This window comes from Amborella trichopoda, chromosome 6 (genome assembly GCF_054954075.1).
Source record: "Amborella trichopoda isolate Santa Cruz 75 chromosome 6, AtrichopodaSantaCruz75HAP2 v2.0, whole genome shotgun sequence".
Classification (NCBI taxonomy): domain Eukaryota; kingdom Viridiplantae; phylum Streptophyta; class Magnoliopsida; order Amborellales; family Amborellaceae; genus Amborella; species Amborella trichopoda.
In genome coordinates, this window is record NC_142341.1 from 1,364,022 (window position 1) to 1,376,825 (window position 12,804).

Below are 12,804 nucleotides of genomic sequence, written 5' to 3' on the forward strand. Positions count from 1 at the left end.
ATCTGGTGGCGCAGTATGAAATCTATGACCATTGTGGTAATGACCATTTTCTCTCTCTAAAATTGACCTCCTTTTCTCTCATAATTTGTACACGGCTTGGGATTGTCTGAAAATTTCACTAGATTTCGGGAAAATTTCGTCTCATATAACTGTTTTCGCCGAGTTTGAATGTCTATGTCAAATACCGAACTTAAAATTGACGGGCACAGTGCGAGAAGACACGTGTAGCGATTGGATACTTATTTGGACTCGGGCAAACAGGGTTTAAGGTTTTGGAAAATGTTTATCAGATCCGGTTTAGATAATTTATGAGATTGTATACAATTGGACCATTTACTTTTAATGTAGGGAGGTCACAGTTACATATAACCATAATTTATTATATTAAAAAAGTTAACTTTGATAATGAATTATCCAATAACCATAATTTATTATATTAAAAAAGTAAACCTTGATAATGAATTATCCATTGTTTGTTGTCTATCATAAATTTATCTAAGATAAGTTTGTAGGTAAGTTTTACATCGTTGTCATCACCATCATTTGTGCCGTATCCCAATATTTTAGTTTTGGCTACACGTATCTTGTTCCGCTATTCTGATGTATTAAGGGTCTTAACCTTAATCAAACTATATATCATCATATCGTATATCTTCTCGTTACTTCCATCCATTTCTTTTTGGACTTTTCTCTTGCTCTTTACAGCCTTCTACTTAAACCAAATCTCCCATTCTAATCAAAGTTGATCTTAGGTCATATGCTTCATAGGACCAAACCCATTAAGTTTATTTTTCCTCATCTTATTGGTTATTAGAACCACCTATTATTTCTTATCTTGCTATTCATCTATCTATGTATCCTTATCTCAATTATACTCATTATGTGAATATATTGTTTCTTGACAGCCTAACCTTTCGTCTCATAAAGTATGGATAAGCAGTTTTACATGTAACTTTATATTTTTTTTGTAAGAGTTGTTTTATTTTATTCAAGATACTTTGCTAAAACTCACATTTTCTTTGTCAAAAATAGCTGAAATTAGTTGAAAATCACAAAGAACTTAGATGTTTAAATAAGAAAGAGTATATAATGAGAGCATTTACCTTTTGTACAAGGTGGTTACAATTAACTTTGACCGTTGGATGTGAAATTTGGTGACTGCATTGATTCTTTTGACCAAGCTATTCAAAAGATCTTTTCTCGAACTTTGTGACACACCCAAGCTATAAGATTTCACATTAGATGATAATGAATAATTATGACTTCATTATACCAAATGTAAATGATCTCATTGTATACAATTCTTTTAAATAATATTATATATAATACAAGCTACATATCAAACATCTAACATAATAGCATTATGTAAAGTATATTAATTTTAGCTAAGATAATCCATTTCTAATAAAATTCGTTGTCATCCAAACAGGTCCTATAGTCTAGAGATTATATGGTCCTACGATATCATAAACTCAATCCTTTGAGTAAAACGTTGTTTGGGATTTTATTTTTTTGAATATTTTATATAGAAATATTTCGAAAAATATTTTTTTACATTTTTCTAGCCGACCCCAATTAATTGGAAAAAAACTAAAATGATGATGATGGTGATGATTCTTTTTTACGTTGTCCTTGGATTCTAAAGTCGTATTCATGTAGTGAATTTAAATTGGTTCCTCCAAAATGGGTATTTTGCCTGAGCGAGTAAATATAAAGTCTATTTCTCTTGGTGTAAATTACCACATCGTATTTACCCAAAAAAAAAAAAAAAATCTCTTGACAAAGAAAAACATACAACACATACCCGCATAACGCTCCCACCCACCTTACCCAAATTTTTATCGTGCATCTCTTGTGGGATACATGATGATGTAAGAAAAACTGGGGCGTATAGCATGGTCCCGAGGGAAGACACCATGCACTTGTTCTCCACCCCCAACCGTAAAATAGGGGAATCTTTCTTATATGCAAGTCTAAAGATTTTTTTGAGCCACCTCAACTAACAATTTTATAAAAGAAATGATTTTGAGCTTACATCAAAAAAAAGGAAGGAAAAAATAAATAAATAAACTATACATAAGGGTGAGGCCCAAAACAATCAAATTAGGGCGTACCTCAAAAAGCTTACTAGAAGAGATTATTTTGATTCTGAAAAACCCTCAATTCGATCATCTTGACCTCAATATGCATGGACATGAGAAAAAATAAATTTCAAATATTAAAAATAGTACATCTTGTAATACATTATCTCAATTGTCGGTTTTCAAGTGTTCATGGATATGCTTGATCCATACTAATTTTGAATATTTATGTTTTATAATTAGATATGAAAATAAATTTTTAAGCCATCACAAGATTTTTGATACCAAAACGATATATTTCGCCATTATTTGAAGGTGCACCTGACTTTGACTGTTTAAAGCCTCAGCCATATACAAACAGCACCCATAAAAATAACCTCAAAATTTTGCATGATCGTTTATGTCCTAAGGGCTAAGAGTCCATTGATGCATGAGGCAAATCTTTTAGGCAGTTTTAAGCCTCAATCTAAGCAAATAATATTTGAGGTACTCGATTTTCTACGTGGGATGAATTCACATAAAGGATAAAAAACAAGCAAAACAAGACAAAAGAAAAAGTATAAAGAAACATGCAAAAGTAGTGACAAACAAAGATAACAAAAAAGCTTTGGTGCTTTCTGAAGTTTGATCCATTAGTGGGACACTTGATATGGGATAGTTCCTTGTCCTTAACTATCAAAAGAATGAAAACCCTCTCTCTTAACCTTGATCCCCCCTTTTACATTTGAAAGTGACGACTTCCCAATAAGAACTTTGGTCCTTAAAAGAGATAATTGATCATTTTAACCATCATTATATATATATATATATATATATATATATATATATATATATATATATATATATATATATATATATATATATATATATATATATATATTGCATAAAACTTTAGCAGAGAAAAACATCTATTTCAGCTTAGTGGCAGACATATCGGTTTGGGTTAGGGAGATAAAGAGTTCTGATTTCTACCCTATATTTTAAAAAACCTAAATAAATGGACTTAGCTTTTTTTAGGAAGGAAAATGGTCTGATATGGCTGCAGCCCTAGTAAATTAAGTAAAGCCTCACCTTATTAATTCATCGAAAATTGCAACTCAAGCATTGGAAGACCCTTATATCGATCATCTCAGCTTGACCAATATGGTTGTAAAAAAAAAAAAAAGGGATTTCAAGGGCTAAAAATAGTATATATTGTAACAAATTATCTAGACCGTCCATTTCGCCATAAAATAAGTATTTATAGATCCACAAGATCTGTACAATTTTTTAGTTTTAAATTTCATTATCAGTGTTGGAAATTGATTTTAGAGCCATCATAGAGTTTTTTGTGTGCCAAAAGTGCTTTTCGGACGAGGATTTGAAATGAAGCTTTATTTTATTTTCATAAAATTTAGGCCTTATAGTTTCCTAAAAAAAAAAAGCCTAGGCCTTATAGAAACTTCATTCTTTAAGGAATTATACTTTGGCTGATTAGTTATTAGTTGATGTAAACCACATAACATCTGAAGCATGATTTTTACGACTGAACTACAAAGAAAAGACATTTACATCAAGCTTGCATTTCGTGATGGGATAGGGTCGTGTACAGAGTATGGACACAATTATGTCACATAAGTGCAGGCATATGAGGAGAGAGAGACAAATATATTTGCTCTATTATAATAATTTGTTTGAGAGACAATTGTGTGGTACAAAAGAAATCTTATTCTTTTATTACAAGGAGTTTCTTAGTGTTGTGTGTTAAAAATGATATTGGCCCCTGACTGAAACGAATTTATTTTTGTGTACATTAATGGCTTCAACAAAATAATTCAACAAAATAAACTCTTATGCGTATATTGTACCAGAAAACAGTCGGATCTAGAATGCAAATGAGAGAGAGAGAGAGCTTTGTCGCCCTTATACATACTCCCATCAAATAAAACATAATGGCCGTCACATGTTATATTTGATCTGTGCAAGGTGCTTTCTATCCTTCTTTCCATGAACAAAAAGGCAAATGATTTTCTTTGTATAATGTGGGATTGAAAATCTTCCTTTTCTCTCTCTATAATAAAATAAAAAATATATATACAGAACCCCTGTCATATTATTCATTTTTTATTTATTTTGTAGTGAGTCAGAATATTTTCAACAATAAAATAAAATTACTCCCACGGGAGCAAATTTTACACTTGCTTCATAGGACGAAACATACTTAGGAGGATCTGTTTGATTGGAAAGTTTGGGAAAAATATCAGCATCTAGATCTTGACCATAGAATTGATAATCGGTGTTCACTTTTGAGAAATGTTTCTTTAGGTTGTTTTATGGTTCTTTTTATTTTATATTGATATATTTTAATTTCTGTTTAAAGGTTAGTTGGGATGAGTAGATTAGATCTCTAACATTTGGGGTTAGGAGTGGCAATGGGTGGGATTGGGTCAGGGACCTTTAGACCCGGACTTAGACCTGAAAAAGTATTATGGGTCCCAGACCCCGACACGAACCCAGACCCCGACACGGACCCAGACCCGACCAAACCCAAAGTCACAGGATCCAAACCCGGATCCGAAAATATGATGTGTGATCCGGACCGGGCAAAACTCTATCGGATCTAACCCAAAAATTAAAATATAAATGTATTTAAATATAAATATTAGGACCCAAAAATAATTGTAGGACCCTGACCTGACAAGACCCAATTGGACCTGGACTGGACCTAAATAATGTTCCAAGATTTGGACTGAGACCTGAGCCGCTGGGTCCAATTTTTTGACCCATACCCAGACCTGGGTCGGGTCCACCCTTCGAGTCCTGGATCCATTCCCATCCGCTATTTGGAGTCTAAAAAATACGCTAGGCGGGTATTTTCTCTAAATAAAGTATACAATTTGCTCCCCAGATAATGCAAGGTCTTCAAGGTTTAGAAGTATCAATACCGTCCCTTAATCTGTGCCTCACTTTTCTGAAGTGTCTCAATTTCTTTATTTGAATTTCATTTCTCAAATCACCATAAAACTTATGTGGAAACGCCTCTTCTTTGTATATGTTATCCCTTTTCTAATTGCCTGTTTTCATTATGTAACAATTATACCGTAAAATTTAACATGTTTTCCTAGTGTCAAAGGTGGTACTTATGCCCCATTTATGTGCTTTTGTAAGTGCTCTTCTCCTCCATGCGTCTTCCTATTGAGCATGTAGGGTGGCAATGGGCTGGGTGGCCTAGCCCTGCTATAAAAGATCAAGGCTTGGGCCACAAAAGGTGGCTGGAGGGCAGGGCCCGGGGTAGGGCTAGGTTTGGGCTTGGGCTAAGGCCATACCTGTTCCTCTCAGTCTAGCCTTTTATTTTTTATTATTTTTCCATTTAGCCCAACCCGGCCCACCCTGGCTTTGAGAGGGCTTGGGCAGGGGCCTAGACTAGGGCCTCTGTGGCCCTATCAAAGCTGAGCCAAGCTGGGCTGGCTCTATGGGGATAAGGGCTGGGCTAGTACAGCCCCTAGGTCAGGCCAATCTTGTTGCCAGCCCTATGAGCGTGTAACCATGCGAAGGACTTGATCTTTCATTCATGGTTATGAATAGCATGTGTGGCATATTGAATGATTATCCATGTCATAACAACAAAAAACACCGACGGCTAGCAATTGCTGGTCGGCCCGTCCCAGCTCCACTCTTTCCTCGCTAGGGCGGTTAATGTGACCTAAGGATCAGGCTCGGGCCAGATGCTTCTAGCTGCATTTCTTATCAGACTTGACTTGGGCTGAGTAGTTTGTAATGTGGTGCATATAGCAGAAAAGGCCCCACCAGGCTTAGGCTTCCAGGTTGGCCCAATCCATGCTCGGCCCATTGTTAGCCCTAACTTAATAATTTGTTAAACTCTAGTTTTTGAAATGGGTTATATATAAAAGTTTGTAATTCTATACCATATACCAAATTACTTCAGAGAGAGCATAGCCAAATACTTACTCTTATACATCTAGCCAACCCCCTCAATACGGCTTAGAAGTTATTTTACATGATACCCATAACATGATGTCTTGAGTTTTATTTTTATCATGGATAGAGGACCTTCACTAAACTATACATGAAATTTTATTGAAAGAGTTACTGAACTATACATGACATTTTATTGAAAGAGTTGTGTGCAGTTCGAAAAAGGACAAAAAGAAAGAAAAAAAAGTAGCGTGTGCGTAACTTTCATAGCCATTTCGTGAAAAGAGATTGCTTTCCCATATAAATGTGTGATTTACGAAGTAAAGAAAGTAAAGAGAAGATAAAGGATGACGTAAATGATGACTTTAGTTTTTTGTCCTTAGTATTTCGATGGATTTTTATGCCATTGCTGTTCCCCACCATTCATGAAATGAATCAACTGAACTGATTACATTCATGCTTAGACTTGATAAACTTTTTGAATGGTTTTTGCCGAATAGATGGGCCTATGAGAAGAAAAAGCTGATACCTCGAAAATCATAATGAGGCCAAATACATTTTTTACAGTACAATTGGTGCTGTGGACCAAATACACCATTAACAGTGATTGAAAAGTCAAAGACTCGGAATGGCGCTCGCTTTAGTCGGATCGGATTGGCGCTCTATCGAGTCTAAAGCCAAAATCTTGAGTTCTGCTCTGAGTTTCTAAATTTTTGAAGAAATTACTAATTGTTTTGTTAAAAATACCAAGCCCACAATGAGACTCGCCTGAGTTAGAATGAGTGACCTCGGCTCGGAACCTTGGTGAGTCCCAGCCCAAGCTTGTGCTTTTGAACACTTATTATGAATGTTTTAAAACTAGACATTTTCTGATCTAGATAATTTTGGACTCCAAAAATGGTTGAAATTAAGTAGATCTATAAACATGAAAATCTTGAAACTTGATGGTCTAGATAATATATTGCAAGACACTATATTTGGGAATCAAAATCTTTCTTTTATTTTTTTTACATATTCATACGTCTTGATGTCGAGAGAGCATCAAGAGCCCTATTAAACCATTTTCCTATTTTAAAAAGATGTGTTATTTGATCATTTAGCGCACCCGATCTTGATCAAATAATTCATAACAATCCACCTTTCCAAAACAAAAAAAAATTTATATCAATCACATAATGTCATGGGTATGCCCCAGTGCATTTTTCTTTTCCTTTTTACCGTACTAATGGGGATCGAATCCCTCCTATTGTAGTAATCTCGGAAGTAAAGTACATTTGATCCAAGACCATAAATCCTATGGTTTATAGCCCAGTTGTGATTACGAGTACAAGAGTTCATGTCATGGTGCCTAACTCTATACTAATTCAAGAGTTTTCTATATGCTACTGGCTCTCATTTCATTTTTGTTCACCAATGACTTTCATTTCATTTCTTCATTGCTAATTTTTCCTTCAAATTTGTCATCCATATTTCACTGCCATTTTGTCCATCGCAGCCCATAGCCAATATTGTTGCTGTGTTTTGAACGCTCATGTAATGTTTGTGTTTATGCTGAGAAATGTTATCATATGTCTTAAGTGACTCGATTATACAGGAGATGTGAAAAAATACCCGTCTTCTAACATTATATGCCACTTCTTTCAAACTCTGGGTATTGGGTTTAAGCTGGAACTTCGGATCACCAACTGGAAAGGTCTATTTCATGTGTTGGGGCACCAAAAATTTGCATTCCTTACTATTTGTTTGGTTCCTGTAGAAAAAACTGGATTTCATCGAAAACTTATGTTTTTTGAAAACTTGCTCTCAACAAGGTTTTCCGGAACTGGCCCTAATCGGGTAATAGGAAACCTAGTTTTTAAGTAAACAAAAGTTGCCTAACACCTTTTTAGGAGGAAACCTGGTTCAATAGAACCATGTAAAAGAAAACCCGATCTAAAATGTGCCTTGTCTTATAAAGACAGACTCTGTCTTATGCAAATTAGGTTATAACTTAAAGCGTTGTTATTATTATTATTTTTGTGATAATTCAATAGGGTAATTTTTTTTTTTTTTGAAATAGATTAGGAGTTGCCTTTTTTTTTTTAAGGTATCAACGGGATGGTGCCATTGGGAATTGTGACTGAAATCATAGTTACCAAAGGTAGTGATGCTTGATTGACAATCAAGTGCAACTTACAAGCAAAAGTTTTTAAGTGTACGACATAAATAACATAAATTCAAGTTGGAATTTCATAAAATTTATATTGGTATAGCAAAAGGATGCATTGCACAATTTATTCGCAAGGATTAAAAAAGAAGAGAACAAAAAAAAAAATGAAAATATATTGTGCTCCTTATGGAGTACATTGTGGCTATCTCCCCAAGGATGATCTACCATTGGAAGATTGTTAAGTTTGCATGGGACGATCATACCAGGGTCCATCCATGTTAATGTCTTAAATCCATTACCAACAAAAATTGCAGCAAGACTCCTAGGGTGTACAGCTACAAATATCAGGTCAATATAATGTTTTATGTGCTCCTAAGGAGCATACTATAGCATGTCTTGCTTCCTCATCTACCTTCCGTTATTGCTGGATGGTGGAGACTTTCAGGGGAGGAATATAAGCATTAGGGAAAATTTCCCTATACACCCTAATTTGGTGTACGATTTTTTGAAAACTTTCTGACGGACGGCATTAAATTTCTCACTTTCTTATCTTCAAAGCTCTTGAATGGTTATTACCCCGATGTTTTCTTTTAGTGCTGGTTTTTTTGTCTAAAAAAAATAAGGATGCACATGTCCCGTTCTCATTTTACTATTCTTTCTCTTTTTACACCGCATGCCTGAAGCGATATTGATCATTGGGAAAAGTGAGAAACTTGATACTGTTAGAAAAATTTCAAAATTTAAGGTCTACGGAGAAATCATACACTAAATTAGGATGTACGGAGAAATTTTCCTTAAGCACAATTTGGGGGTTTGCCTTGGGCCTGCAATTTTAGTTTTGGGCCAAACTCGGGCTGTCCCAAATTCTAGATAATGAGGCCCAAGCCAGCCCAGAGCATAAAATAAAGCTGGGCTAGCCCATGCACAATATATTAAATATTTGCAATATGTACTTTAAAAAATTTCGTGTTGGACCCGGGCTTGGCCCAAAGTATAGCGGGCCTACCAGGTCTAACATGCAGCCCAAGCCAAGACCAGAACTTGGCCTAGCCCGAAAGCACACAGACTAGCTCAGGCCCATTAATAGCCTAGCTGCAGTATGTATCTTCAGGACAAACATAACCAAAAATGAGTTTTTCTGGCATTCAGGTCATATTAATGGGGTAATTTGATATTTCAAATAAGTTTGGGTTGCAGCACAAGGGTTACCTTTTGAAATTGATTGAAACTTCAATCCCATGAGTTGGGAAAATGTTTTGACGATGATGATGAAATTGGCTCGACCATTGATGTAAAGATGGTCAAGTTGGCCTCAACCAAGACCCTGGTGATTCTAGAAATTTTCCGCTGAGTCAGACCAGGTGACTCAGGCTCGGGACCTCTTCTAAACCCGGGATTTTAACTGCTGATTCAGTCAATACAAAAGAAGTTCTTGAAAATCCGTTGGGCCAATTTCCATATTTTTTTTGCAGGCATTCTAAGATGGAGATTTAAAGTACCAACCTAACCTTGTAAATTTTGAAGACCCGAGATACCCCCCTGTTACAATGAGTCCACTATGCTAATATTCATTTTGGGGATGGATTGTCTCCAAAATCTTGCAAGTATGTTATATAATTATACAATCATGAATTTGGGGAAAAAAAAAACCGAAATTCGGTCTTAAATATGGTTTAATATGTATTTTTTTCCTGGGACTGTTCATTTTAGTTCTTCATAAACCATCAGATTAGCATTATTTTGAGCCCCAAATTCATGGATATGTGAAAAATAGATTTATGGCGAATTGAGATATATTTCAAATTCCAAATCTTTCGCAATCCAAGGCAGATGAGTTGGCCACCACACGGTATTTTTTTGATATATACTATGTATTTACACCTGGGGAAATAATAAAGATATACTATGCTATGGCTAAGAGGGTGGAACGTTATAGTGTGACGCCTTGAAATTTATTCCTATAGGAAGTATAGGATTCTTTGCTGGCTGAACTTCTCCCAAAAAAAAAAAAAAAAAAAGAAAAAAAAGAAAATAAAAAAGAACACTGGTTTGTATATACACTAAGTTCTACTCAAGAAATCACCCCAATATGCCCTCGTTTTTCTTGTAGAAGTGTTGGAAATTGAGACAAGATATCCACAAAAGAGATCAAAGATCGATTGTCCCTTTTATAATAATAATAAAAAAGCTATTTTCACCTTTTTAAAGTAAATGTTTTTATACTTCCCTTACAGCATAAAAGATCTATGCTTTTCCTATCATCCAGCTGTCCAATTTTGATCAAGTGAGCCATTCACCATTTAATCTTAGATCCGACGCCTCATAGTATCTTATTTTTAAATTTTCAATACAAATTGTATGAATATGAAATTTAATACGTACCATCTTCTCATTGGGAGCACTTATAAAAAAATATTAATTTTTTTCGATAAAATATAATGACCAAAATACCCCTTAAAGCTTTCAATAGTATTTTGGTTATTTTATTTTATTGGAAATTATTTTTTTATTTTTTACCAGTGTGAGTTTAATAGAGGATTAGACACTCAAATTTTGGCGTCAAAATATTTTATATAAAAGAATTAAAAATAAAATAGTGTAGAGACATGACATTGTGATTGGGGCAATCTTAGCCCCCCATCGAGAATGGATGGTTGGATAAGGAGAAGCATATAAGTTTTATGTTGTAGAAAAAACATTGAAAGCTTGTCCTTTTTTATATAACTAAAAATAACTATTTTCTACTTCTACACAAATATACTATTGAATGTCAAAAAGATTTAAGAAGTAATCCAAATAAATTTTGGTTGCTGAAATCCTCATACCAAAGCAAATAAGTGTTTCTCAGATAACTCAAGAGAATTGGACTATTTGGGAAATTAGAATATATTTTCAACTCCTCATCAACTATTGGCAACTTGAACTTGTGAAACAGTTCTTAGTTGTAATTGGGTCTATAATACTACTAACAGCTTGTTTAAAGGGGTGTATGTGTGTGTTCAGTATGAGTTTTTTGTACTAAAAAAATGGCATACTTAAATACGTTAATTCAATAAAAAATAATTGCTATGCATGGTATTTTGATTTGATCACACCTCACTCAAAATAATACTTGGAGTTCCAAGGTAAATGATCATTCTCAATTTCCCTATACTTTCTAGAAGAGAATCTAGCAATTGGTTTGAGTTAGAAATAGAGATTAATGTACTAAATTTGATTATACATACAAAACTTTAGATTTATTTATTAACCTATCGGCCATGCCTAGGCCCCATAAACAACCCTAGCATGGTTACAATTTTGGCCGAAGGCTTGGACCCAGGCCATGGCCCGGCAAAATCCTATTTTTTTCCCTTTCGAGTTTTTTCTTTAACTTTTTATTAGGCTTGACTTGCCTTGGCCTGGCCTGAACCATGCTAGCGCCGCTTTGGCTTGGCATAGCCAAGGCCGAGCCTGTAGCGAAACAGATTGGGTCTGGGCTAGCCCCAGCCCGGTATAAGCCCTACCTTTACCAGCTCTAATGATTTGGCATGTTACTTTTTTGTTTCATAAAACTTTCAAAATAATTGTCATATTGACCAATAAACTTCTAAGAGTAACATAAATAATAATATTTCATTATCTTTACACGCTCTAAGGAAAATACTTTTCAACCATATGGCCCGGTCTAACGAGGACCAAGACAACCAAGCAAGACCGCAGCTTCCCCTAACATATAGCAATTATATACGCCCCCTATCCCTCCGACAATTTGCATGGACAGTTGAGATGGACCCAATTACAATGTCACATCTTTACACTCTTTTGTTTTTAATTTTCTTACAAAACATTTTAACACCAAATTTTGGGCGTTCACTCATCTCTTAAACTAACACTTGCAAAAAATATAAAAATATATTCTTGGTAAAATAAATAACTAAAATACCCTTAAAATTTAGTCCTTTTATTTTATCAAAAATATTTTTAATATTTTTTAGGTTCGCTCCATTGAGATGATAATATGTACTAAATTTCATAATCATATGACTTGTAAAAAAATATTAAAATAAAATACTTTGAAGCGTCAGATCTAGATCAAATGGTCAATGGCTCACTTGATCTAAATTGGATGGCTGGATGGAGGGAACTATATATCTTTTATACGGTAGGAGAAGTATAAAAAGCTTTCACTTAAAAATTTTTGATTAAGAGTTAAGGCTGAGTTAGTTATGGACTACAACTATTTTTTGTTAAATTGTATAGAAGCAGCTGGACATGGTATGGTATCTATGTATTAGTCTATGCCACTATTATGTATTCATATTTAGTTGCTCAATTTCACATTTGATGACTAAGATGACTCAGGTGAGTACCTGTGACCTCTTTAAATCTATAATCCCTTCAAATTTTATGATTTAATAAAAAATGCTAAAAAATTTCTTTCTCGCTCCGAAACATATTGTCCATTTACTCTCTCGGGTAAAACCCAACGGACCTCTTTTTTGGATGCAACCTCTTCGATTCGTAAACTAACTTCAATAAATTTTTTTTCTAAATTACACTCTAGATACATAGAAAAATAATAATGTCTCAAGATTTAAGAGAGGCCTTCCAATTTTTTGAGGGTGGGATCTAAGCTAGAAATTTTAAAATTCAATTTTCTCTTTTTAAAATAATCAT